The sequence below is a fragment of the Rhinolophus hipposideros genome, assembly GCF_964194185.1.
Source record: "Rhinolophus hipposideros genome assembly, chromosome: 8".
NCBI classification, from domain to species: Eukaryota; Metazoa; Chordata; class Mammalia; order Chiroptera; family Rhinolophidae; genus Rhinolophus; species Rhinolophus hipposideros.
Genome location: NC_138054.1, coordinates 47,607,231 through 47,632,009, shown reverse-complemented (window position 1 = coordinate 47,632,009; position 24,779 = coordinate 47,607,231). Strand labels below are relative to the sequence as shown.

The 24,779-nt window shown below is 39.1% G+C and overlaps 1 protein-coding gene and 1 pseudogene across 4 annotated transcripts in view; both read left to right on the top strand.

Annotated features, from left to right (window-relative positions):
* Nucleotides 1–1,974: 1,974 nt before the first annotated feature.
* Nucleotides 1,975–24,779, top strand: part of PDE4B (phosphodiesterase 4B) — a 480,594-nt gene continuing 457,789 nt past the window's right edge. The window contains exon 1 of one of the 3 annotated variants that reach the window (XM_081054844.1): nucleotides 1,975–2,209. The gene's annotated coding sequence lies outside the window, so the exon portion shown is untranslated. Of the gene's footprint in view, nucleotides 2,210–2,344; nucleotides 2,442–2,682; nucleotides 3,057–24,779 lie in introns of those variants that run through there. The other 2 variants (XM_081054845.1, XM_081054843.1) reach the window with 2 other exon arrangements.
* The window catches only part of LOC308501499 (aldehyde dehydrogenase, mitochondrial-like), a 60,471-nt pseudogene continuing 39,176 nt past the window's right edge, over nucleotides 3,485–24,779 (top strand). Inside the window, exon 1 of the transcript in view lies at nucleotides 3,485–3,575. The product of the transcript in view is annotated as an aldehyde dehydrogenase, mitochondrial-like (transcript). The remainder of the gene's footprint in view (nucleotides 3,576–24,779) is intronic.

Sequence of the window (24,779 nt, the reverse complement as noted above, 5' to 3'; positions counted from 1 at the left end):
CTTCAACCATTGTTTTTGGGGGGTTGTCATGCAGCAATACATTACAGGTTCACTTCTATTGCTGCCTCCAAAACAGACTGCTTCCAGGAATTACGACTTTTCTGTAGATTCACTTTGAGTCTCTGAAGTAAATCTGGTTCAGGACATGGTCTGCCAACAGCCCTGTGCTCCCCAGTTTTTATAAACAAGGAGAGGGCTTGTACACGTCATAATAATTATCTCATCTTCAAGGATTATAGGTTTGCTGACCTGCAGCTATTGGGTCCCCTGGAAACTGTGCCTTTTCTTCCCATCTCTGTGTGCCTCTTCTGCCTTACTTGTTCCATTCCTGCTCCATTTTTTGAGAGACATAGCTGCTTTTGCATTTTATGGTAAGCCCCTCACTTGCAGGAAACATTTTTTTACTGCTGCTTTCTAATGTCCCTACTGTTAGTTCCCTTTGCCTCTTCTCCCTGGGCCTTTTCCATATGACTTTGCCCAAACCCAGCTGGTTTTAGCAACCTTTACAAGTACTTTAGAGTTTGTGAATAAAATCTGTATAAGTTTGCTGACAGTGGCATTTGACATTTTTCTCCATTCTCTTTGTTAGTTTATATAATTTCTAGGGAGGAATGGGAAAGATGTTTAAATAGGTGACATTAAATTCTGTCCATTAAATTCTTTTTTGCAGCAAGAACAGTTTGGGCATAATTTTCTGAAGATGATGTAATAACCTTTGGTGCTTTAGTAATCGTTAATCTATTTCAAAGTTCTAATATTCAGAGAGGGGAAGCATGCCACTCAAACTGGTTCTTTTTTTCTTAGATTGAATCACAGTTTAGGTTTCCATCCCACACTCTATTCGGGCAACAGTCTATATTTAATATGTCTGAATAATTACTTCTCACTGCTGCTCAGAAAAAGAGATTATATTGTCATTATTTTACAGATAAAGAGTGTGTCAGAACCATGAATGCATTGCAGGATTTATTGGCTTCCCTCCAGATGCTCACTGCCTCGGTATTATTAATTTTGGCCTTGGGCTCAGTTTCAAGCTAATATATAAGGAGGGTGGTATAGAATGTAAAGCAACAGGTCGAAGAAGGCAGCACCTCAGCTGTGGAGAACTGGGTGTTCTACACTTCAAGGGCTAGTGCTTGAAAATGTATCCACTTAAACCCTGGAGGGAAAACAGCACAGGGCAGGAGTCTATTAAGTCCCTATTTGAATAAGCTCTCAGGTATGACGTTCGTTGTGTACGTATGTAAAGCTGGTTTGGGTTAACTGTGAGTAATAGAAGGTTATTGCCATTTCTTTGGCAAGCTCCTATTTGCCGTTTAATACGCAGTTCAGAAGGGATCTAATTCACTGACCCATTTCCCCTTCAACTGGAGAAATTTACTTCCACTAATGTAATTGGTATGTGCTTCTGTTGTGTAATACTTGTACTGTCCGTTTTGGGCTTTAGTGCTTCTCCCACTAAACTGTGGGCTCCTTGGGTGTAGGGACTGCGTCCTAATCATCTCTGTACCCCAGCATCTGGCACAGTGTACTGTGCTGAGTGCAAAATAGGCCTGCTATAATGTTTATTGGGATAAATTGAGAAATAGGCCAGTTTTACCCATTGAAGTCTTTCTGGTCTTTCTAGCTAGTTGTAGTAGTTCGATACGCAGCTCCTGCATCCCTATCTTTCTCCTTGTTTACTTTACAGCTTTCTCCTTTCTTTCTATGACGGAACCGGCTGGACAACTGGGGTAGAGGAAAACTGTGTCGCCCCCGCCCCACCCCCATCCCCAACAGCAGGCCTCCATCCACCTGTGTTCTTTCAAGGTGTCTGTCAAGCCAGACAGTCATGTTCCCGGGTGCCTGTTGCTCCGTCACACATATCCCAAGTTGTCGGACCCACTCCTAGGGTATCTTAGTGGAGCACCAACTCGGAGGTGATCTGACCCGTTTGTTCAGTAGCACTGCGCTTATGTACTCTGGAGCTCCTTTGTGCAACAGGAGAGCAGCGGGCTTCCACCCTCACACCCGCTCCTTCCACATAATTTGCCCTGCTCGCTCCCTCTCCTCCCCCTACCCCGAGATCTGAGTGCCCCCCCTCCCCTTCCTTCTTTGTGCAACCCGTGGCTGCGGAGCTTCTAGTACTGTATTCATGGCAGATGAAGAGCGAGTGACTGACACGTTCCAGAGACTGCGAATCGCAGCGAGCGCGGACCGCAGGGGGAGGGTGCGTAGTGGCAGACGGCCTCTGGGATTATGAATGGGGGCGGGGGGGGCGCGGAGTTTGGGGTTCATACCAGGATTTTCGGCATCCGCCTTTGGATAGGCACGCAGGGCTGTGCGTAATCTCTCGGCTGTGGTGGGAAGGGAGATGCCGTGAGCTCCTGGTCGGGAGTGAGGGTTATTTTGGAAAACTCCCTTGGTGTCGTGCCGGTGGAGTACTGCGGGAGGTCTGCAAGGTAGGTGGGGGAGGAAAACCTGCGAGGTGGGGGATCGGGGAGAGGCCAGCTGGCTGGGGACGGCGTGTCTTGCCCCTTAGAATTGACAGGTGGTGGCCTCAGCAGTTACAACCTACTACACAGCACCTAGCCCGTGCAATGCGATCACATTGTTATTCCCGGCACCCGGCTGGAGAGCGCAGCGCGGCAGACCAAGTGCCACCCGCGCGCTGTCTCTTCCGGCGGAGGGGGTGGGGGGGGCAGGGAAAGAGGCGAGAGAAGCTCCGGGGCCGTCGTGGCCGCCTGGACCTCCCAGGCCGGCGTCCTGGACGCCCGCCGGTCGGCACGCGCGCTCTGCAGCCGCCCGCGGCTCGTGCGCCCCTTTCCGGTCTCCCCGCCCCGCCTGGGCGGCGACGGGCTCCCTCTCGCTGTCCCGGCGGCACGCTAGCAGCGCGTAACCGTCCCTGGGGCTGGCTGTCGTGCTTGGGGGCGTGCGGAAGGCTCGCTCGCATTGCACGGACCAGCTGTACCGGGCGGAGCCGCGGCCGGAGCCGGGCGCCCAGAACGCGGCGGCCACCGCGGCGCATCACGGCGCCTCGCGCAGGAGGAGGGAGGCTTCGGCGAGGGTAGCCCAAGGTAAGGGCTGCCCAGGAGGCTGCGGGTGTATTCGCCGCTTCTCTTACTTCATCACACATCCAAGCCGAAATGGAGAGTGTAGAGTGCTGAGGGGCTGATGGGGAGCCGGGGGCGGCGGGGGGTGCTGGGAACAGAGTGCTGCAAGGGTCGTTGCCTTGACGGCGTTATTGCCCCTGGTAGTAAATTCGCCAACCCGCCTTTCCCTTCTCCCATTCCTCCTCTGCCTCTGCCTCTGCCTCCGCCCTTGGACCTCTTGTGAAGTCCTCGGGAAGGAGAGAGAGCCGAGGGAGGATGGAGAAAAGCAGAGGGATTCGCCCAAGAGTGGGTGATGGATTGCGCGTGGTGCCCAGTGATTGCGGGCGGCGGGCGCGGGAGGGAGGCTGAAGTCCCCAAGAGTTTGCTGGGCTGTGGCCCCAGGATAGTCCTGCATGTCGCGGTGGCCGGGGCACCGATGGGGCGCACCCAAGCCACAGCATAACGAAAGCTCTGCCAGGAACTTTTGGGAAAGCACAGTCTCATGTTTGGGGAGGGGTGCTGGGGTGTGTGCAGAGCCTGACCCTTTCTAAGCTACTTGTGTGCGTAGGGACACCCCGCTTCTTTCCTGCCTTCCCACCTCTTCCATCTTTTTGTTTTGCTTCCTTCCTTCCCTTTTTCACAGAACCCACATCTCTTCCATGTGCCATACTTCCAATAAAATACAAACCCACTGTAGTCATAGCTTTAAAACAAGTATAAAGAGATCACAGAGACATAGCTCTCAATTACAGTGTGGTTCATTTTAAAGACAAATATATGTATATAAATAACATATGATGTGTTATATATTCTTTAATATACATATATTGTATATATATACATATATATATATATAATATAGCATGTATTTATTATACATGGTATTTAATATACACACAAGCCTGGGATAATTTTGAAGAACTACTTTGAGACTCTCACATAAAATTACATAACATTTACATTATGTTAACATCACATGTATATGATGCCACTAAGTAGAAAGGGTAAATCTACGCATTCTGTGCCTTAGAGCTGTATGAGATGTAAGTGTTGTTTGAATCACATCCATCTTTTAAATTCAGAGGTTTCCAGCTAGTTGAAAGCCCTGGGCTACACTGCAAGAAAAAAAGGCACATTAAAAACAAAAACAAAACAAAACAAAACAAAAAACAACAACCCAAAAACAGATACTGTTTTTTTTCCCAGTGGATCGTCCACTTTCCCCTCTTTTCTTTTACTAACAGCTAGTTGTTATGCCTGTAATTTTCATAAAAGCAAACAATCTGGGGACTTCAAAGTGTTTTTTCTGAGGCCTGAAGGGGTCTGGAATTATCTGACAAGAAGGTGGATAAGGCAAATGATTTCACTTCAGGTGAGAGGAACTAAAGCTGTACTTTCTGCTGAGGGTATCTCATTCATCTTCTGATATCCCAAGAGAAAAACCCTTAATGTCAACATGTGTCTTCAGCATAACAATGGTCTATTCAGCTTTTCAAATCAGTACTTGTAGTACTTGACTAGTAACATACTTGCTGGCTGTTTCTGCTCCTTTTCTTTTTAAACAGCAGAATGCCAATTACAAAAAAATAAGTAAAATTGTTTAATAGACAATTTTTTGCAATGGTGTGGTTGATATGTTGAAGCTCTCTATCTATATTTCCATCATCTCCTTATAGTCCTCATTACAACTGTGAGCTAGATGATTTTGCAATGTACCTACTTGTTTTTTTTCCCCTCTGCTGATTTGCTTTTTAGTTTATTTGCCTTGACATATTTTGCAAAGAGGAATTATCTTAAGTTTCTGTAGAGGGTACCCACTTGGGAATGCTTGTTTCTTTTAAATAGAGTTGATTTTTATTTATGGAATAAGAAATCGATTATATATAGTTTTCTGATCTTGGAGTCCTTGCCTGTCTAGAGACAGGTGTTTAATAATAATGGTATGCACAAATGAAGATTCATGTTCGATAAAAAATATCAGATACAGAAATGATATTTTCATTGTGGTTTACAAACTGAAGATTTAATATTGTGAAAGGATAAAGAGTCTCAGGTTGCTCTTAATATCTTATTTGGCTTACTTTGCAAGAAGTACATGATGTAGTTTTGAGTCAGAAACATTTGGGGGTTAGTGATTGGATTGGTCTTTTATTATTATGGCATAAAACTTCATTGCTCTTCCCAAGGAAGTTTGAGCAGCAGAGTTTGGAGATGTGGGGATGTTGTTGATCATAGGATGAATGGGTTCTTTTGAGCAACTGGTGTTGTAGTCACCTCTGGTAATATGGAAGACACCATGATTTGTCAAATTGCACTTCAAGGAAGAGTTTTCTTGCCCCACCTTCCTAGAGGGCTGTCAGCAGACAGTCTTCAAGGGTGAGGCTCTTGGAAGATTGCCTGAGCTGCAGAAAGCTCCTTTGCTCAAGGTCGTGCATCTTTCCAGGCAACTCACATCCAATGGTTGATCCTTGTGGAAGTATGAAGGCCTGGCCATCTCAGCCAACTCCAGAAACTCTGAAGGATCATTCTAGCTTTCGAACTCTCCGTGCAGCATTGCAGCTCCATGTCTCCTCTTTCCCATTTCTGCTTCCTTCCCCATTCTCAGATATTAATAGCAAGACAGTCCTTAATAAAATTGCATGATCAACTTCATCTGTAAGTCGGCTTCCCCAGGGAAGCCAATTTGTAACACCTACTCCATGCACATTCATTTTGCCAGTTTGAATTTGTTGTCTTTGAAAATGTAATGTCACTTCTCACTGGAGGACATTTCCATGTCCCTGCTCCTCTTCTATCCCTCCTTGTTTTATCATTCTTCCTGAATTTTATTGTACGCACAGTTTCTTTGTCTAATTTACATCTATTGATTTGAATGTTACCTATCCCATTTCTATTCTTCTAGTAACTATTTTTATGTTTTTAACATTCATATTTTGTCTTAGATAATATTAATCAAAATATCTATTCTTCTCTTACATAATGTAAAAGCCTTATAATGTTGTAATTCTGATCATACTCTATATCTCACAATATTGTACAGTAATGTAGTTCTACCACATTTTTTACATCTACTATGTCATTTTGATATAATTAATTTTTTTGATGTTTTCTCAGTGAATGCCTATTTAAATTTACCCATATTTTCTGTGTTCATTGTTGCTTATTACATCCTTCTCTTTGCTTCTGGATTCAAATTCCTTCTTATGGAAGTAGTTCTTTGATAAGCATATGGAAATGATAAAAATCTCTTAATTTTAAAATTTTTTTTGAGACTGTATTTTATCCTATCTCTTGAGTAATAGATTATCTGGAAGCAGAATTCTAAGTTGACAATTATTTTTCTCATCACTTTGGAGATGTTGTCTTTTAGCCTCTATTTTTGGTGATGAGAGGTTGTTTCTTGGTGGCTTTTAAGATTAAAGATTGCTCTGTCTTTGGTGTTCTGAAGTTCTACTGTGACATGCCCAGTTGTGGGTTTGTTTTTATTTTTTCTTCTTGCGATTTCTTATGCTTTTCAAATAAGATGACTGCTGTTTCTTGAATCATTAAACATTCGTAGCATGTCTCATCATATATTAGCTTCCTCTGGAATTCTTATTAGCTATATGTTGGACCTTCTTCCTTTACCTCTCATGTCTCTTACCTCTGTCTTATGTTCAATTAGGAAATATTTTAAAGAGACGTTTGTATAATCATTCAGGACTATTTTCCAGCTAATTCTTTCTTCATTGAAGTCTTATCTATTGTTCAAATGTCCATTGAGCTATGATTTATTTTTTCACTTCTAGAAATGTTATTTAATGACTTTTCCTGTCTGCCTGTTTTTTCCCCTAGGTTTTCTATCTTTTTATGATGGATTCTATCCTTATTTTCTCTCTCTAATAATTATACCTGTACTTAGTTCAGATTGTTCTTGCACTTAAGTTCTTTTGGGGGTTATTCATCCTGAAGGTTGGGTCTGCTGGTTTTTTCCCAGAACTACCTATCCACTTTAACGTGGATCATTTCCTCATGTGGTTTATTATTTGGATTATGAGCTCATCTTCAGCCGGGGTTTGCTTTTGGTTTTTCTCTGTGGTAGTTATATTTTCCCCAGTTTTGGAAAGTTTCCCTGTAGGGTGAGATTGTATTTGCTGCCGTAGAACATCCCAAGGGTTTTGCTGGTCCAGGATCAGCTTTAAAAAAAATTATAGAATTATAATCGACATATGACATTACATTAGTTTGAGGTGTATAATATAATGATTTGATATTTGTACATATTGTGAAATGATCACTACATTAGTTAACATTCATAGGATCAGCTTTTACATTAATTTCTTGGCTTGAGATTCCTGCATCATTCAGGGGATATCAGTTCAAGTTATGTATGTGTGTCGGTTTAGGGATTTAATTCAAGGAATACTTTTTTTCCTTCTATCCAGAGCTCCAGGAAGAGATGGGCTTTCTTGCTACTTCCAGACCACGTTCCTAGTCCTTCTTAAACTAAGGGGTCAACTCTATCAGGATTCTCGTTATGCAGAGGTCTCAGCTCCAGTTACCTTCCTTTCATGGGCCCCAAACCAAGTGACCTGTCTCTGAACCCGTGGAACCTCCAGTCTCTAGGCTTTAATGCCTGTGTCTGAATTCTGTATCAATTTGAAATCCTGTATTACCAATTTATGTGCCTACTATCTCGATAATTGTTTCCTGTCTGCTCTGATACCTGCAGATTCTTTTCTTTTTTTCTTCAATATGAACTATTTAAACTATTTCAATTTTTCTGAAATCTAAGTATGTATGTGTTTGCAGAAGAAGGGAGTTCAGTCCACATTAATTCCGTTGGCCACACCAGTAGAATAAGATGTCTAACTATGATTGTATCCACTCTGAGAATTGCTTCTCTTCAGTTACTTTCTTCCACCCCCCGCCAATATCCTTACTTTACTATTATTATTTTCAAATTTAATACTAGTCCCCTTGTCTTTTTTTGCCCTTATGTGACATGAACATTTGTATTGAGTTCAGGGAAGTTGTCTTGTAGAGTGTCTCACAGTCTGGATTTGTCTGGTGGTTTGATCAGGTTCACGTTAAACATTTTTAGCAAGAGTACTCCTACTTGGGTGATGTGTACTTCCTACTGCATCACAGCAGGAGAGTCTGTTTGTCCCGTTATTGGTGACTAAGTTAGATCACTTAAAAGGTGGTTCCTACCAAGTTTTTCTTGTGTTTTTACTTTGAGGTTAATAAATAGTACTCTGTAAAGTGATACTTTCAGACTATGTGAAAACACCACTTACCCACAACTTTCACCAAGTACTTTTTAAATAAATTTTTTTATTTTGAGGTAATTCTAGGTATAATGCAGTGTTAAGAAATAATACAGAAAGATCCTGTGTAACCTTCATTCAGATTTCTCCAAGAATAATATCTTGAAAAACTATAATGTGATATCACAGCCAGGAAATTGACATTGATACAATTTACAGATATTCAGATTTCACCAGTTTTACATTCATTTGTGTGTGAGTGAGTGTGTGTGTGTGTGTGTGTGTGTGTGTGTATTTAGTTCTATGCAGTTTTATCACTGTAGGTTTGTGTATTCACTACCACAGTCAAGATACAGAATAGTTCCATCCCCGCAGGATCCCTTTTGTTGCCCTCTTTATAACTACACCCACCTACCTTTGCCTTCTGGCCCCATTCCTAACCACTGACAACCACTAATCTGTTCTCCATCTTAATTTTGTCATTTCAAAAATGTTATATAAATGGAATCATAGATTATGTAATCTTTGAGATTGCTTTTGTTCCCCCATACACCACAATTCCCCAGAGATTCACCCACATTGATGTCCGTGTCAATAATTTATTCCTTTTTATTGCTGAGTACTATTCCATGGTATGGATGTGCCACAGATGTTTAGGTTTCATCCACTGAAAAACATTTGGGTTGTTTCCAGCTTTTGTCTGTTATATGATTAAAGCTGCCATTCATATTTGTGGACAGGTGTTTGTGTGGAAGTAAGATTTTCTTTGGGTTAAATGCCCAAGGGTGTACTTGTTGAGTACTATGGTAATCACATTCTTAATTTTATAAGAAATTGCCAAACTGTTTTCCAGAATGATTGTACCATTTTACCTTCCCAGCAGCAATGCATGAGTGATCCAGTTTCTCTGTATTGTTAGAGTTTAAGTTTGTCATTTTATTACAATTTTGTTTGTGTTCTCTGTCTCTTATTCCTTTATTTCTCTTTTCTTGCCTTCCTGTGAGTTACTTAAATATTTTATTGGATTCCATTTTTTATTTGTTTCTAGTGTTTTGGGGTATATTTCTTGGTATAGTTTTCTCAGTGATTGCTCTGGCTATTATTATATATATATTTAGGTCTCTTTACTCTCCCTTCTTTTAAAATACTGTTGTTTGAATATAAGCTGTTACATTTTTGTTTCAATCACTGAATGTGATTTAGACAATTCATATTGGGAAGGCATTTGTAGTTGATCATTTTTTCCTTTCAGCACCTGAAATATGTGCCACTTCCTTCAGGCTTCCGTGAAATGAGAAATCATCGTTGAATGAGAAAATCATCGTTGAATGAGAAAATCATCGTTGTTTGAATTAACACTCTGCTAAAGGCCATGTGCCATTTCTCTCTGGCTTTAAGAGTTTTTTTCTTTGTCTTTAGTTTTTTAGAAGCTTAGGAATGATGTGTCTTGGTATAGATTTCTTTGGGTTTATTCTATTTGGGATTTGATCAGCTTCTTAAATCTATAGATTTGTGTTTTTCACCAAATTTGGGAAGTTTTCTGGCATTATTTCCTCAAATACTCTTTCAGCCCCACTGTCCTTCTTATCTCCTTTTGGGACTCTGATGATATGAATGTTGGATCTTTTGTTATTGTCCCACAGGATCTTGTTCATCCTTTTTTTTTTGTTTGTCTATTTTGTCTGTTTTGTTCCCATTGGATAAATTCTATTGATCTATTTTCAAGTTCACTGATTCTATTATCTGTCATATCCACTATTGAGCTCACACACTGAGTGTTTTATTTTGATTATTGTATTTTTTAGTTTGTATTGCCATTTGGTCCTTTTTAGAACTTAAACATCATTGCTGAGATTTTCTATTTCTGTTTTTTTTTTTTAATTTGTTTCCATTTGAATTTGTTTGTTGAAGCATTTTTATAATGGATGCTTTAAAATCCTTACCAGATAATTCTAATATAGGATTCACTTCAGTGTTGGTGTCAGTGATTGTCTTTTCTCATTCAAGTTGTGATTGTATCCTGGATATTTTGGCTACAGTGTTAGGAGGCTCTGGGTCCTATTTAAATCTTCTATGTTAGCAAACAGTCACCTTGTTTAGGTTTAGCACACAGGTCCCCTGGATTACTTTTGTGCGTTGTGCTTCCAATGGCAATTTAGTCTTCAGAGAGTTTGTGCTGCTGCTTTAGTCTGCCTGACTTGTTTGGAGCTTCTGGGGCTACCACTGAGCCCTTCTGATGCCACTGAATGGGGGCAGGAAAACCCTCCCTAGGCCAGGCCCCACTGGTGCCTCTAGGTGAGGGAAGGGATTCCTTGGCCGGTAGGAATAAGGAGCATCCCTGAGCCAGGAGCTTGTTGTGGCAGGATTCCCCTCGCTGGTGCTGTGAGGCCATCTGCTGTTGCTGGCTGGACCCCAGGTAGATGCAAGGGAAGAAAGGGACTACCTATATCATCTAGTGCTGGGTGGGGGGTTGGGAGGCTCTGGCCCAGGGAACCTGCTGTTGGGTAAGGATTTGTAAGGCAACATACCGCTCTGTTGTTCCCCTTGCATGGGGGTCACTAACCAGTCCACCTCTTTCTTTTCACTGTTCTGAGTCCTCCTTTCATTGCCTCTCGCATTATTTCTAGGGTTTATAGTTGTATGAAGTAGGGAGAGGTTGGGAGAGATGAGTGTAGGCCATCTTATCTAGACTGGAAGTATATGCTTTTTGAAAACACTCTAGTTTAAGTCCTCAGTCACATTCTCCATTAATATAATTGAAAATGCTAGGTTGTGTTTCCCTGTAATATATGTTTGTTCTAGAGACATAGCCTAAACCTCTGTTGAAAAAACTGGTGCATATCTGACTTAAATTAATTGATAGTACTGTAGTCAGATAATTAAATTTAAAGTCACATCCAGTCAGTGGAATCTAAGACCAAAATCTATATTTGTGATATTTTCTTTATCAAACATTTTTCTACAAATTTTCTTAAAGCATTTGAAAAATATTAGTACCTTTTATCTGTTGCCATCTCTGAGGAGTGCTAAACTAATCCTTTTTCAGATGGATACTTTAAACTGTAGAGAAAATACATGACATTATTTGCATAGGCAACTTGCTGATATTTTGAGTGGATTAAGGAAGAGATAACAGGATTCTGTCTTTGGCTCTCCTGGTTTACACCACAGTTCCGACTCATAGAATTCTGGCATTTTTAGAATTGAATGTGAACTTAGAGATCACCTATTTCAACCCTATTGTTTGATATGTAAGAAAACAGATACTTTGAAGGCCATAAAGAAGCCTTGGTGCCTTTAGTTCAGTAATAGCAGGACTTGTTTATTTTGAATTCTTAGTATATCATAATGTGATGTTTGCTTTAAGAAATCAGAATCATTTTCTTTTTAGAAGACTTATTAAAATTTCATATTGAGGCATGATTTCTCAATTCCCTTTTCTAATGAAACAAAGTACTTTAAGAAGTTAGGATAGCATGATGGTACTCTTTAAAAAATAGGTGTGCTTGAAAATCTGATGATCATGTGACCAATTAACCAGCAAAATAAACATCAACTCAAAAACTTTATGTACAATATTGAGGGTGTATCATGCTCTAGGGGTGAGCACTAAATGCTGTTTTTGTGTTATTTGTACCATGTGACTTCTGTGAATGGTCTTCGCAAGGGAAAGTGACACGGGGATAATACCTCATTTAATAGATGCTCCCTTAAAGGCTTGTTTATCATGGCAGTCGTCCTGGCACAGTGCATTGGTGTGCTGAGGAATTTGTTTTCCTGCAGGTTCTAGAGAGCCAGTAGGTGAGAAGGATATAGCAGGATCAGCAGGTGTTAAAACAGACTGTGGGGGACAGAAACAGGCAACTCAGCCCACGATGCTTGCTCTCTCCTCCCCCTTGTACACATAGACACACACCTCAAGATTCCTCGTCTATTTCTGTCTGCTGTCACCATCTCACTGTATGGAGAAACATTGTCCCTTAGAGATAATTCTCCTTTTCTCTAGCAAGGCTGCTGTGGTGGTGGTCATTTAAACCTAATTTCCCCCTCCTTATAAAATATTAGGGGCTAAAAGACGAAAGTTTGTGGTGTCACTTGATGTATTTACTGGGGACTTTTTGGAGGTAAGGAGAAACATGTTTTTCTTATATTATGGATCAAAATAATTTCAGAGCATGGAATAATAAATGTCTCTGAATTCAGAGATGTGGAACTGAGGCCAGCATTTGTTAAAGTAGTTCAAATTGCTATTAAGGGAGATGTTATAGGAAGCTCTTATATAGTCAGTCCTCTGTGACTAGCACAACTCCCCGGATGAGAAGTAAGACCCTGAAATGACTTGAAGTGCTATGATGTTTACCAGAGTGAAAAACTGAATACAGGAAAATGGCGGCAGCGGGTGGGGGGCGGAAAGTGTACAAAAAGAAATAATGACACAGTTTGCCCCCCACCCCACTAGTGCTTTTACATCTTTTAAAATCTTGAAGAGAGTTGTTTTCAGAGTTACTCTTTAGTACTTGAATCATTGAGTACTGGTAATCAGAAGTCCTGAGTTCCAGTTCTACTATGCCACTAAGCAGATAAATGACATTCCCTCTGTAAGTCCTCGGGTATAAAATAAGACTGTGAATTATGATAATCTCTAAGATTCTTCCCAGCATTATGATTTCGTGACACTTCTTATTCGTAGGTGTTACTTGACACAATGTTAAGGGAATTTTTTTGATAGGCCTGTATAAGTATTATTCAAAATAAATCTCTCCAGGAAACTAATTTTTTAGTTTAAAATTATTATAATACCTTGATAGGGTCAGAAATTTTCACTAGTTAGAGAGGTCATAATTGGATTAGGACTACCCAACTATATGGTTACAACCACAGCACAATTGGAGGAACAAATACTTTAATGCTGGCCGTGATAATGGCAATGGTAACGATGTTGATGTGGATGACACTAGATTTAATTGGTGTGGAGGAGGATCGACATTGTAGATTGCTCATTAAGTATCCACTCACCCCCTTTCTCTTTTATCTTCCTCGGCTGTACAAGTTGGAAGCAAATCATTTTCCTTTGCAGCCTCTCTGGAAGCTGGGAGTGGCCCGTATTACAAAGATGAGATGGCGATTTATGGGGGATGTTTCTTTTCTTGAACAAAAAAGGAAAGCTTCTCAAGGAGAAGACTCTTGCCCTTGACTCTTACCCCTTCTTTTTCAGTAGGGCATGGATGAACTGCTTTGAGGTGAGCAGCCACCTTGCACACATGGAGAATAAAACCACATACTTAGGAAGACGAAGCAGGAAAACAGATGTAGCTTGGAATCTTGATGACATCTTCGAGTAGATCTCTCAGCTCTGCATTGCTTATCTCCAGTCTTACCATTCTGTGAGAAAAAGTGAAACCCGTAACTGTCTCTGCCACTACTTACTAGGTTTTCTGTTACACCCAGCCAAACACGTTCACCGCTGAATATGTAAAGTAATTGTTATGACTTTGTATTTTACCTTTTTGAAGTATAAAAGCAGTGTTTACAGAACTTTGTAATTACTAATTTTGGACTGCAAAATTTAACCTCGTTTGTACAAATATTGTCATTTTGAGGAAGCCTGGATGTGAAAATTTTGGATAATTTGTAAAATTTTTTATTTTATTGTCCATAGCATGGAGAATAGCAAAAGACTCCAAGAGTTTCAGTTTTGTATTGCTTAGAGAATGTTTCAAATTTTATTCAATGGGTAAAATTTACATGAGGGAAAGTATTTCTGTGAGTCACACCTCCTACTTAGCTCTAATCTTCGGTAAGATGGGGATACAGCTAGAGAATACCAATGAGTCTTGAAAAAATGTTTCCTTATTTGGTTTATAGGCAAAAATATATAGCAGAGTGAGTTGCCCTCTTTACTGCTTAGTCTAAGTTTATTTTCAGCAGATTCCTTCATACTTTCATATGACTAAGAAATACTTTAAGAAGAGAACTTTAAAGATTGAAGGAGGATAGCCATTTGCAGGAAGTGAATATAAAATATGTAAAATAATTTTTTGTGTGACATAGTATGTGCTCACTGTCCATTTGTGCTTAAGTGCAGGGAATTAATTTTTGCGTGAAGCCATACGATAAGGGAAAAAGAAGGATCTAATTGGGATATATTTGTGTTATTTTACCAACCACGATTGCATTCATTTGAGAATAACTGATAATTTGACATATAACATACTACAAGTAAGGAGTTTATCGTATAATGCCTTGAAATGTCTGGAGGGATGGCCCAAGGCTGGAGCAACTGCATAAGGAGATTATCAAGGATTTAGGCTCTTTCTTGCTTTTAGCTCTACCATCATTCGAGTCTGGCTTTTTTTCTGTGGTGGAAAGTCAATGAACCTCCAGGCATGGCGTCTGGACAACAGCAGGAAAAAAGGGACTGGACAAAAAGCAAGGCACACATTTGCTGAGTCAGAAAATAGGATACGGAAAATGATAGCTTCTGGGAATATGCATCTGGTAGATTTCTAGTAGTATCTTATTCATCTGAACTATTTAATGGCCATCCCTAACTGTAGAGATGTCTGAGAAATAGAGGATTTTTCTTTTTTTCCTCCATTTTAATCTGGGAAAATTGGTATCTCCCAAACTATCAGGATTTTCTTATACTAAAGAAGAAAGGGAGAATGGATATTGAGTAGGCAACCATCATTGTCATTGGATATGAAGAAAATTTCTCTGCTTTTAAAATCATATTTGTCATGTTATATCATAAATGCATAATTTGGAGATATCTTAAAATATGACAGTTTAAAAATAGTTGTTATATGCCTTAAAGTCCTAGAAGGTATAATCATTTAAAATTTTGTATCAGTTGCCACTTATTGAGATTGCGATAGCTGACTAACATAAATCTCAAAGCATATCTTTTTTTTTTTTTCCAGTGGGATTTTGGTCCCAATTGTGGAAAGGATCAAAGCATATCTTGATAGTCATTGGTATTAAGCTAATTGTGGGCAGAAAAGTTATCGTTTCCTTCTACAATGAATAATGAGATATGTGAATGTGAAATTCTAAGAAATCAGACAGTGACAATATTATATACTATTCATTCATGAAATACTGTGCTTTGTTCTTTGTTTAAATTTCATTTATATATTTTGAGCTATTTGTTATCCTAAAAATGTTAATGACGTATGTAATACCTAGGATCAGATATTTATTTTAAAAAGAATAAAATTGGCCCAATGCCAGCATTTCTACTTTGTCATTCTCATTCTGTATATTGACAGAAATACCCTGTAATTGAGGGTTTATTCTCCAATTGATGTAGACACTCTACTTAGAAGCTGTTTATCCATATCAAGAAGGATAATGGATCTTTTCTGGTTAAATTTTTTCCATTAAAATAGGATGAGGCAACTGTTCTCACCACACTTCAGAGGGATAGTAAAAAGATAAATGAAATAATGGATGCAAAGTGCATATTTGTGCTCTGAAAGGTGTTATATAAATTCTATAAATAGTATTATTAATGTGCAAACAAGATGATGGGTGAGCATTTCTAAAAGTGGGTATCATAACTAGGAATTTTGAGTGTGGTCCTCAATGTCAGTTTATTGTTTTTTAAAGCAGAGCAATATAGAAACACATTTTTGTGTTCTTGTACTGAATTATCAAAGGTAAACCTCATTGTGAGGGGAAGAGAAAGTACAGAAACAGTGTCAAAGAGAGAGGTGATTTATTGAATGATGCTCAGTTATAAAAAGTCCTTTGGGTCGCTTAAGTGGTTACGGAAATGGGAAAACTCTGATTAAAATGTGAACTCTCATTAAGACCTAGGGTGGAACTTCTAATGGCCATATCTTGAAAATAATGAGATTCTGCTTAACTCACAAAAATCTTCAGAAAAGGTTTTTGTAATATCTTCAATAAAGGCTTTTATTATCCCCTTGGCTACAGGTGTTTATTCATTGAAAGATAATTTGAGACAGAAAGTCGTTTTTTATTTTTACTTGAACTGCCATTCTTTCTATGTGCTAAGTTACCAGTAAAAATGAGTTGCATTATATAGTGATAAGAACCCTTGACTTTGAGCCAGGGAGCAAGGTTCATGTCTCAGGTTTGCCACTAACTATCTGTGTAACTGTGAAAATTATTGTATTGCTTTGTGTAAAGACACATCCTTTAAGCCAGCTCCTTCTCCTCTTTAGGCATTCTAAATTTAAGGTGTTTAACTTGACTAGTTGAGGTTACAGGAAAAATTCACATCTCTGTGGGAAGAATACTGGCGGTCTTTGATGTCAATCTTATGGTGGTGGGCGGTCAGCCATGCAACTGGCATGTGAAAGCTGGTCTGGAAGTGGATACAAAGGGGAGCTTTGCTTTTCTCTGTGCCTTATTCTCTTGTGTGATTTGTTGAGGTAAAGGCTTATTGGTAGTTTATGCTAAAGAGACAGCAACTAAAATGGAACAAAGTTGGCCAGTGAAGGATAACATGCCATACTTTGTAAATCAGATTATCCAAATGATTTTATCTCTCTCTTTTTAAAAATTGCTCCAAGTCTTTAGAAAGTCTTATTTAAGTGTCTTATCTGTTTTTTGAAAATTATGGGGAAGGTCAAATGTCAACTAGAGCTGTAGGTGGGAAGAGTGCCCCCTCGCCCAAAACAGTGCAGTAGCAAGAGCAATAATTAGAGAGTAAGAAATTGCTAAGAGAAGATATGGAGGACATTACAATAGGGCTTGAGGGGCTGTGGTGTCGTGTCCCGCACAGCAACGAGGGTTGTGGGGAGCAAGGAGGGCAGCGCAGGGTTAAGAAATACAGTAGCCATGAATAGTGTACAAGCAGGGCCAAGGGACTCCAGCTTCAAGGACTGAGCCCCAAATTGGGCCTACGGCCTTTTATTAGTTAGGTGGGTACGGAAGTAAAGGAGATAAAGCTTGTCAATCTCAAGATCTGTGAATTCTGTACACCATAATAGGAAACTGACTCAAGCCAATCACCCTGGCCTGCAGGCAGCTGAACCCTAAGACTCAGGATGTTTGTACCTCCCCAAGGGACAAAACCTTTATGCATATGAATAGATGGAGAGCACACCACTGAATATCTTCCCCTGCAGGTTGTGGGAAGGAATGCAGCCACAGAGGCAGAGGCTCTCCTTAGCCGGGGGAAGGTGGGGGGCTGTGCCCACCTCTATGAACCCCGTGGGTTCTCCTGTTGGTCCCCACTCGACTGTGTCTGGCTTGAGTTGTCCCCCGCATGGGGAATCTTACTCGTCATTGGCTGACCAGCCATCTTTCTGGGGCCCAACAGGGAGACATAAGGTGCAAGCACAAAGGTGAAGCAAAGTCCCTGAAAGGATCCGTCTCATAGACTCTCCTTGCTTTAGTGGCAGGTATATGGAGACAGATGGGTAGGCTGCTGCATGACAACACTGTGGCTGGTGAATACCTATAGAGGTCCAGTTGTCATTTCCCAAATGGAGACTCTTCTTCCACTGCACACCTTCGAAGCTTGGAGTTTACTTTTGTTGAAGAAGATGGCAGGTTCTCAGAAGGCTTGCTGTTCTTCATCTGGAAAATGAAGGGATTAGACCAGCTCATAGTTTCACAGCCATTTTTATTTTCTCTCTTCTGATTCACTTGTTCTGAAAGATTTTTGCCTATTGAACTATTTCTATAATTGCATCTTTTAAATGTAACCAGAAGCATATAACACAGCCAATCAGAGCCTCCAATTAATATGAGATAACTAGTGTGACCATTCTGAGAAGTTATAATTCAGCGTAAAGCAGACAAATTTGATATTTTTGTTTGTTTAAGAATGCAATAAATGTTTACAAATTTTTCAAATTGCAAATTTGCCTTTTGATATGTCATCTAAAGGCAGTGGTCCACTGTTCTACCTTTCTTCATCTCTGATTCCTACTTCCTAGAGATATTACCTTCAAATACTGAACTATTTCCTTATGTTTGCCTTCATTTTGTAGAAACAAGGTATGCTGCTATTTGTTAATTTTTAGTTTTATTCTTTATATAGTTATTTCCTGCTATGGATGATGACACACACACATTCACCTACTTTGTTTCCTAAATTTAATTTCTAAATTTAAAAAATTTTAAATTGCTATGACTGTATCACTCACAGCTGAATCATTCCATGTACTACGATTACATTTCCTTTCTTATAAATGTTTTTATTTTCCTCATATTTCATAACTGTTTCAATCATTTTATTTTGCACAATTTTCAAAGTATCTCTCACTATTTTATCCCATCTAAATTGTAAATTTCTTCTTAATATATTTAATCAAATCATCTATACATTTTATCTTTCTATTGGTCACATGCATTTTCAAGCTATCCATACATTTGCTCAATGTTGTCATTTTGAAATTTTCTTATTTCATCTAAATTAGTTAGAGTAATCTTTGGCTGAGGCAACAAGTAGCCCCCAAATCTATAATGGTTCAAACACAATAGAAATATATTTCTTGCTCATCTAACATTAATGAGCTAATCCAGGTGAGTCTGGGAGGGGAGTGGGTGGCAGCTCTGATCTGCTGTTTCAAGTGAGTGAGATGGGGTGCTGCTCTGCTTCCCACAGTCACTTAGGGTCTCTGGTTAGAGGTGCTACTGTTTTCAGTACATAGGTTCCAAAGTAGCCATGGTCAACTCCAGTGAGAGCTGGGAGGTGGTCCTGAGAATGGCTTACACCCTTTGCACTTATATATCTTTCTCTAGGACTCAGTCTTATGGCCAAACCCAATTATAAGAGAGGCTGAAATCATGCTGTTTAGCTGCGTGTCCAGGGAAGAGGACATGGGGTGTGGTAGACAGCTAACAGCACTTGCATTGCAGTCATTCTGCAGATTTCTTTACCTCTTTCCTGTGTTGGATACCTTGTTTCTTCATTTCTGTAGCTCTTGCTCTTTCTGATTTAGTCTTTTGTTTTGAGGGATGGAGTAATCCTTTAATATCTTGTCAAGAAAGGGTGTGTTGAAGGTAAAACTTTTGAGATATTTTATATCTGAGAATGTTTTTGTTCATTTTTATACCTGATGGATGGTGGTTTTTGAAGGTAGGATCCTTGTCAGACATCATTTTCCTACAACTCCTTCCCACATTTCTTAGATCCCATAAGATATTGTATTGACTTTCATTTGGTTTCTTGTTTATCTCTTTCTAGACCGTCTATTACTGTATTTCATTTAATCTTGTATGTTTTGCATTGTAAGATACACCATTGTTTTATGCATCACGAAGAAAAATGTATTTTCAATTAAACTATGGACAATGTTTTAATATCACTGAGAATATTAATTTTATTCTGATTGAAAGAACATGATTTAATTAAAGATAAAATGTATCATATATCTCTCCTGTGAATGCATAAAAAAAGAACACATGCTGAAATCGATTGGACTAGTTGTTCTGAAAACATATTCACATTACGAATTTCTCTCTTCTAAGTCCCTCTTCTAAGTCAAAGTCATAAACGTCTGTGTTATTCATCCAAGCACTATCACTTTGTGTGCCAGCGATAGTACTGGTCCTGAAAAGAGGCTTAGCAATCATGGAGAGTGATCCTCCTCTGTGATTCATGCTCTGGGAATATTGTTTAAAAATGCTTGATTGATGGTTGCCAGATGGGGGCATTGTTGGGAAGATGGGTGAAAAATTTAAAGGGATTGAGATACACAAATGGCCAGTTAGAAAAATAGTCATAGGGATGTAAAGTACAGCATAAGGAATATAGTCAATAATATTGTAATAACTATATATGACACCAGATAGGTACTAGACTTACTGGGTTGATTACTTTGTGGTAAGTTACATAAAAATCTAATCTATGTGGTACACCTGAAACTAATATAATATTTATGTCAACTGTAATTGACAAATTAAAAAAAATGTTTTAAAAATGCTTGATTCACACTGCTCTTATCCCTTCCTCACAGGCATATGATTTCTAGATGTTAAAAGAGTTCCATTATTGTCTCTTGGGTTTGCTTCCAAGAAACTAATATTCGCTGTGCAAGGTTTCATGAGTGTGCAAATCATAACAACCAGCTCATTACTGCTGCCTCTCTGAGAGCAATTGTGAGATACTATCGATTGTAAGATGAGTCCGATTTCAGAGCTATAATAATGTGGAGAATGTGCGTAATATTTACATGTTGAACCAACTGGATGAACACTTTAAAGTGTTTTTATCATTTCAAATCCAGTTTTTACATCTTATATATTGTTATAAATCTTATTTTACTATAGACAGAGGGATAGAGAACAGTCTGACTCTTCTACTGTGTGCCTTAACTGAACTTAAATTTTCTCAAGATGAAATGGTAAGAATCCCTTGGGATCCTTTACCTCTAAAAGCAGCACATGTGCCAGAAGACTCACTGAACTTGGAGGTGATGAAAACATAAGTACCACGTTCACAATTCAGGCACCCTTTTGTAAGTGCATAAGGGAACCAGACCTAAAAGCAATGCGAAACATTTTTCCGGCTGTCCCTCTGCATAGATTCACAATTATAGTATACATGCTATCCTATAACTATCTATTTACCTAAAATTGAATATAGATCTCTAGAATCTTTACGAATTGCTACATAGTATTCTATTGAATAAACGTATTGTGCTTTATCTAGTCCTTTCTCCGATGTTGAACATTAAATTGCTTCCATTTAATTTTTGCAATTAAACAATGCTTTAATAAACATCCTAATGTAAATGTTTTCATTTGAGGACTTAAGGGCTATATAGATTTTAAAGGCTTTTTGCCACCAAGTTGCCTTTCACAAAGGTTATACCAATTCACACTTTCACCAACTGTCTATCAGAGTGACCATTTCCTCACAACCTTCTAATTCTGGGTTTCATCAGTCTTTTGCTAATGTGAGGAGAGTAAAATGATCTCTTTGCTGTTTTGAATTTGTTTTCTTTGATTATTAGGGAGTCTGAAAAACTTTCGTTTTTTTCGTTTTTTTCCTATCTGATATGGTGTCCCCGGAGAGAGAAAGAGGCTGCCCTCGGAGGGTGGGCATGAGCAGGACAGCTGGAGCAGTTCCTTTGTTGATGTTAGTAAAAGCTATCTGACAGAGAACGTAGTTACTCCTTTGGATTCCTGGAAGGTCTACGGAACTCTGTGGTTTAAACCCTTTAACCTTCACAGATATCCTTTTCCTTGCCTTCCCTAAGTGGCTGGAGGTCTTCCAGGCACCTCAGTTTTTGGTGCTTTGACCATGGTTTCTGTGGGAGAACAGAGCTGCCACCTCCAGACGATATGATCCTCACTAGTCCGGTAACCTGGATAGCTTCAGGGAGATATGTACGTAGGGGAGCTGTCAGTAGGGCTTTGAGTCAGTGGAGAGTAAAGCGGGGGGTCCACAGAGCAGGTGGAAGAGCACACGCATTTGAAGGCAGACAGTAGAAGGCAGAGTGAGGGAACTGATGAACTCTAGGCGATTGTCCACATAAGGAAGGGGGCACATGTTGGAAAGGTGGGTGGAGGTCACATGTGAACTTTGAGGGTGACTTGATTGTGAGTTTAAGGAGTATGCTCTTTATTTTAAGGCCGTGGAGGGCTCCGAGATTTTTGGAGTCCTGGTACGATGAGACCTAACAAATAGGAAAGCTAATAACTGGATGACATTTGAAAGGGATGCAGGCAATACAAAAGGTTGTATTCCTGGTCTCTGCATGGATCCTGCAGTTTATGTTTAGTTTTTTTTTTTTTTTTAATTGTGATTTCTGTTTAGAGGGACACAGAGTCAGGTGAATGCTTCCAGTACAGAGCTGTTGTAGTCTATTTCTCAGAAAGAAAAGTGGGAAGCAGCTCATTTTTTTTACAGACAGGTCAGGCCTTTAGGATATGTCTAAGTATTGGGGGTGTCATGCCAATAAACTTTAATTTAAAAAAAGAATATATATATATATATATATATATATATATATATATATATATATATATATATATATATATATATATAGGTAGTAACAGAGAGAAGTTGTTTTTGAGCATGTCATGTGGTATGTGGGTAGATATTTGGCATATTGAAATGCTGAATGAATTCAGAAACTATCAAAACTATCCTATAGACTTGCTGTAAGATCATCAACTGCCAAATGGCAGCAAATGTGTAATTTCAAATGGATAATGCACTGGTTATGCCATTTAGACTAGCAAAGTTCTACGTGTTACATTTTTTACTTTGTATATGGACACATCTTTCATATCCGAAATATTAGAGTAAATGAGCTCTAAATATTGCCTTCATTTGATTGGGAAATTATCTTAAGCACATGATACAGGATATTTAAAAAGGCCTTAACATTAATAACTTGGAATTGGATGGTTTATGACTATTTTCTTATGTTCATTGAATTTTGAACTATATTTTCTGAAATAGCATTTATCATACTCTTAGATATAATCTGGTTTGGCTTGGCAGTCAGTAACTGAATAAGTAATTTCATCTTTGGTTTTACTGCCTGACAAACACTGATTTTCAGACTTGGTCATAAAACCTCATTAATAGTGGGTTTTTAGAGATAGGATGGTAAATATCTTCTAATAAATCATGTCTTGTGCTTAGCTCATTTATGAGTAGTTATTGCTGTGAATCTTTTTGGTACTCATAAAATGCAGTTAAATTTGTAGCTGAAGAATTCAGTTGTTATTCTTCCAGTAACTGTAGCCAAGGGCTGTACTCTCCTTCAGCCTAGATAAGTCGTAGTGATGTTCCTAGGCCAAAAGAAGGAAGCTTGATAAAAGGTGGTGGGTGGTGAGAGAACGATGCAGTGTACAGCTTTCCTTCCCAATGCAGTTATTGGGCTTCTCCAAGGTGGAGTGTTTATAAATTATGGGGTATTCTAGCAGTCCTCAGTCCAGACTTTCTGCTCTACCAAAGGCAATTTTTACTATTTCTTTCAACATTTGTACCCTTAAAAAACATAGTTTTCTCTCTGGGGGGAAGATAACTAGTATTTATTGAGCATGTACCATGTGCCAAGTAACTTAGTCAATGCTTTAAAATGCTCTTATTTAATTCTTACTATAACCTTGTGATAGAGGCATTATTATACTCATATTGAAGATGAAAACAATAAGTCTCAGCCAGATTAAATTATTTGGTTAACTCTATATAGTATGAGGTTATGTTTCTTTCCTTTCACCAATCCAAAATCTATAGTTTTTCTAGGTCCTGCTTAAGACTCAACATGTTAAAATTTAAAAAATACTTATTGCGAGTTTTATTATGTTTCAGGTGCATAAATTATCTCATGTAATGTTCACTAAGACAAACAGGAGAAGTAGGTATATTTATTTTCACTTTAAAGATGTGGAAACTGAGAGGTTCAGAGTCTGAGTAATTTGTTCAACATCACACAGAGCTAGGACTCAAACCGAGGTCCATCTGTCTCCAAAGCCTATGCTTACACTATTACATTGCTTTGTAAGTCTTTGTCTTTATGGGTTATGTGTTAAATTTATTATTTTTACAATTATTTTTAATTTTATTTTTGTTGCTGCTTAAGTACATACAGTACTACTTTTTCATATGAATGCAATAAGAGCTAATATGGAGGGCCTGCTACACACCGTTAGTGCTTTGTTAAACGCTTTGTCTGTAATAGGGCTTCTTAGTCTCAACACTTGACATTTGGGACCAGATGATTCCTTATCATTGGAGGGGGGGTTCTGTCCTGTGCATTATAACATGTTTAGCAGCATCTGTGGCCTCTTCCAATAGCATTCCTCCCCCTCTCCCCAGTTGTGGAAACCAAACATACCTCCAGACATTGCCAAATACCTTTTGTGGTGGGGAGGAAATCACCTGGGATTGATAAACACTGGTCGGTATTATCTCATCCTATCCTCAGAGCATACTGTGTTTGAGGCTCACACCCTTATGATCTCAATTTCACACAGGAGGAATAACTTAACTCAGGATCACATGGCATCTCCAGGACGCAAACTCAACGCTTACATAGAACTTTGGACTAAATTTTGCTTTATTTCATGGGCTGTCTTCAAATTTAACTTGAAAGTTCTGGAAGTCTTGGGCTTTGTCAGATTCTTCTCTTCCTTTTTCTCCTTTCCTTTCTCCTTCCCTTCCGCTTCTCTTTCTCCCTCCCCCTCCTCTTCTTCCTCCTCCTCCTCCTTCTTCTTCTTCTCTCCCTTCCCCCAAGGACACCAGGAAAAGTATTTAAAATTGCAGCGCTTTGAGAGATGTTCATTAAACAAATGACCCATTTTATGTGGGTCATATTTAAATCAGAAACTTTTAAATAAAATTTAGCTTAGTGCAGTAATTAAGAACGAATGGTTTGGAATCAGAAATGTCTCAGGTTTAAATCTCACATTTACCATTTATTAGTTCTAGGATTCTGCGAAAATTTTTTGACCTCTTTTAGCACGGGTTTTCTCTTCTGTTTGGGACAAATAATTCCTCCTGTAGATATTGTGC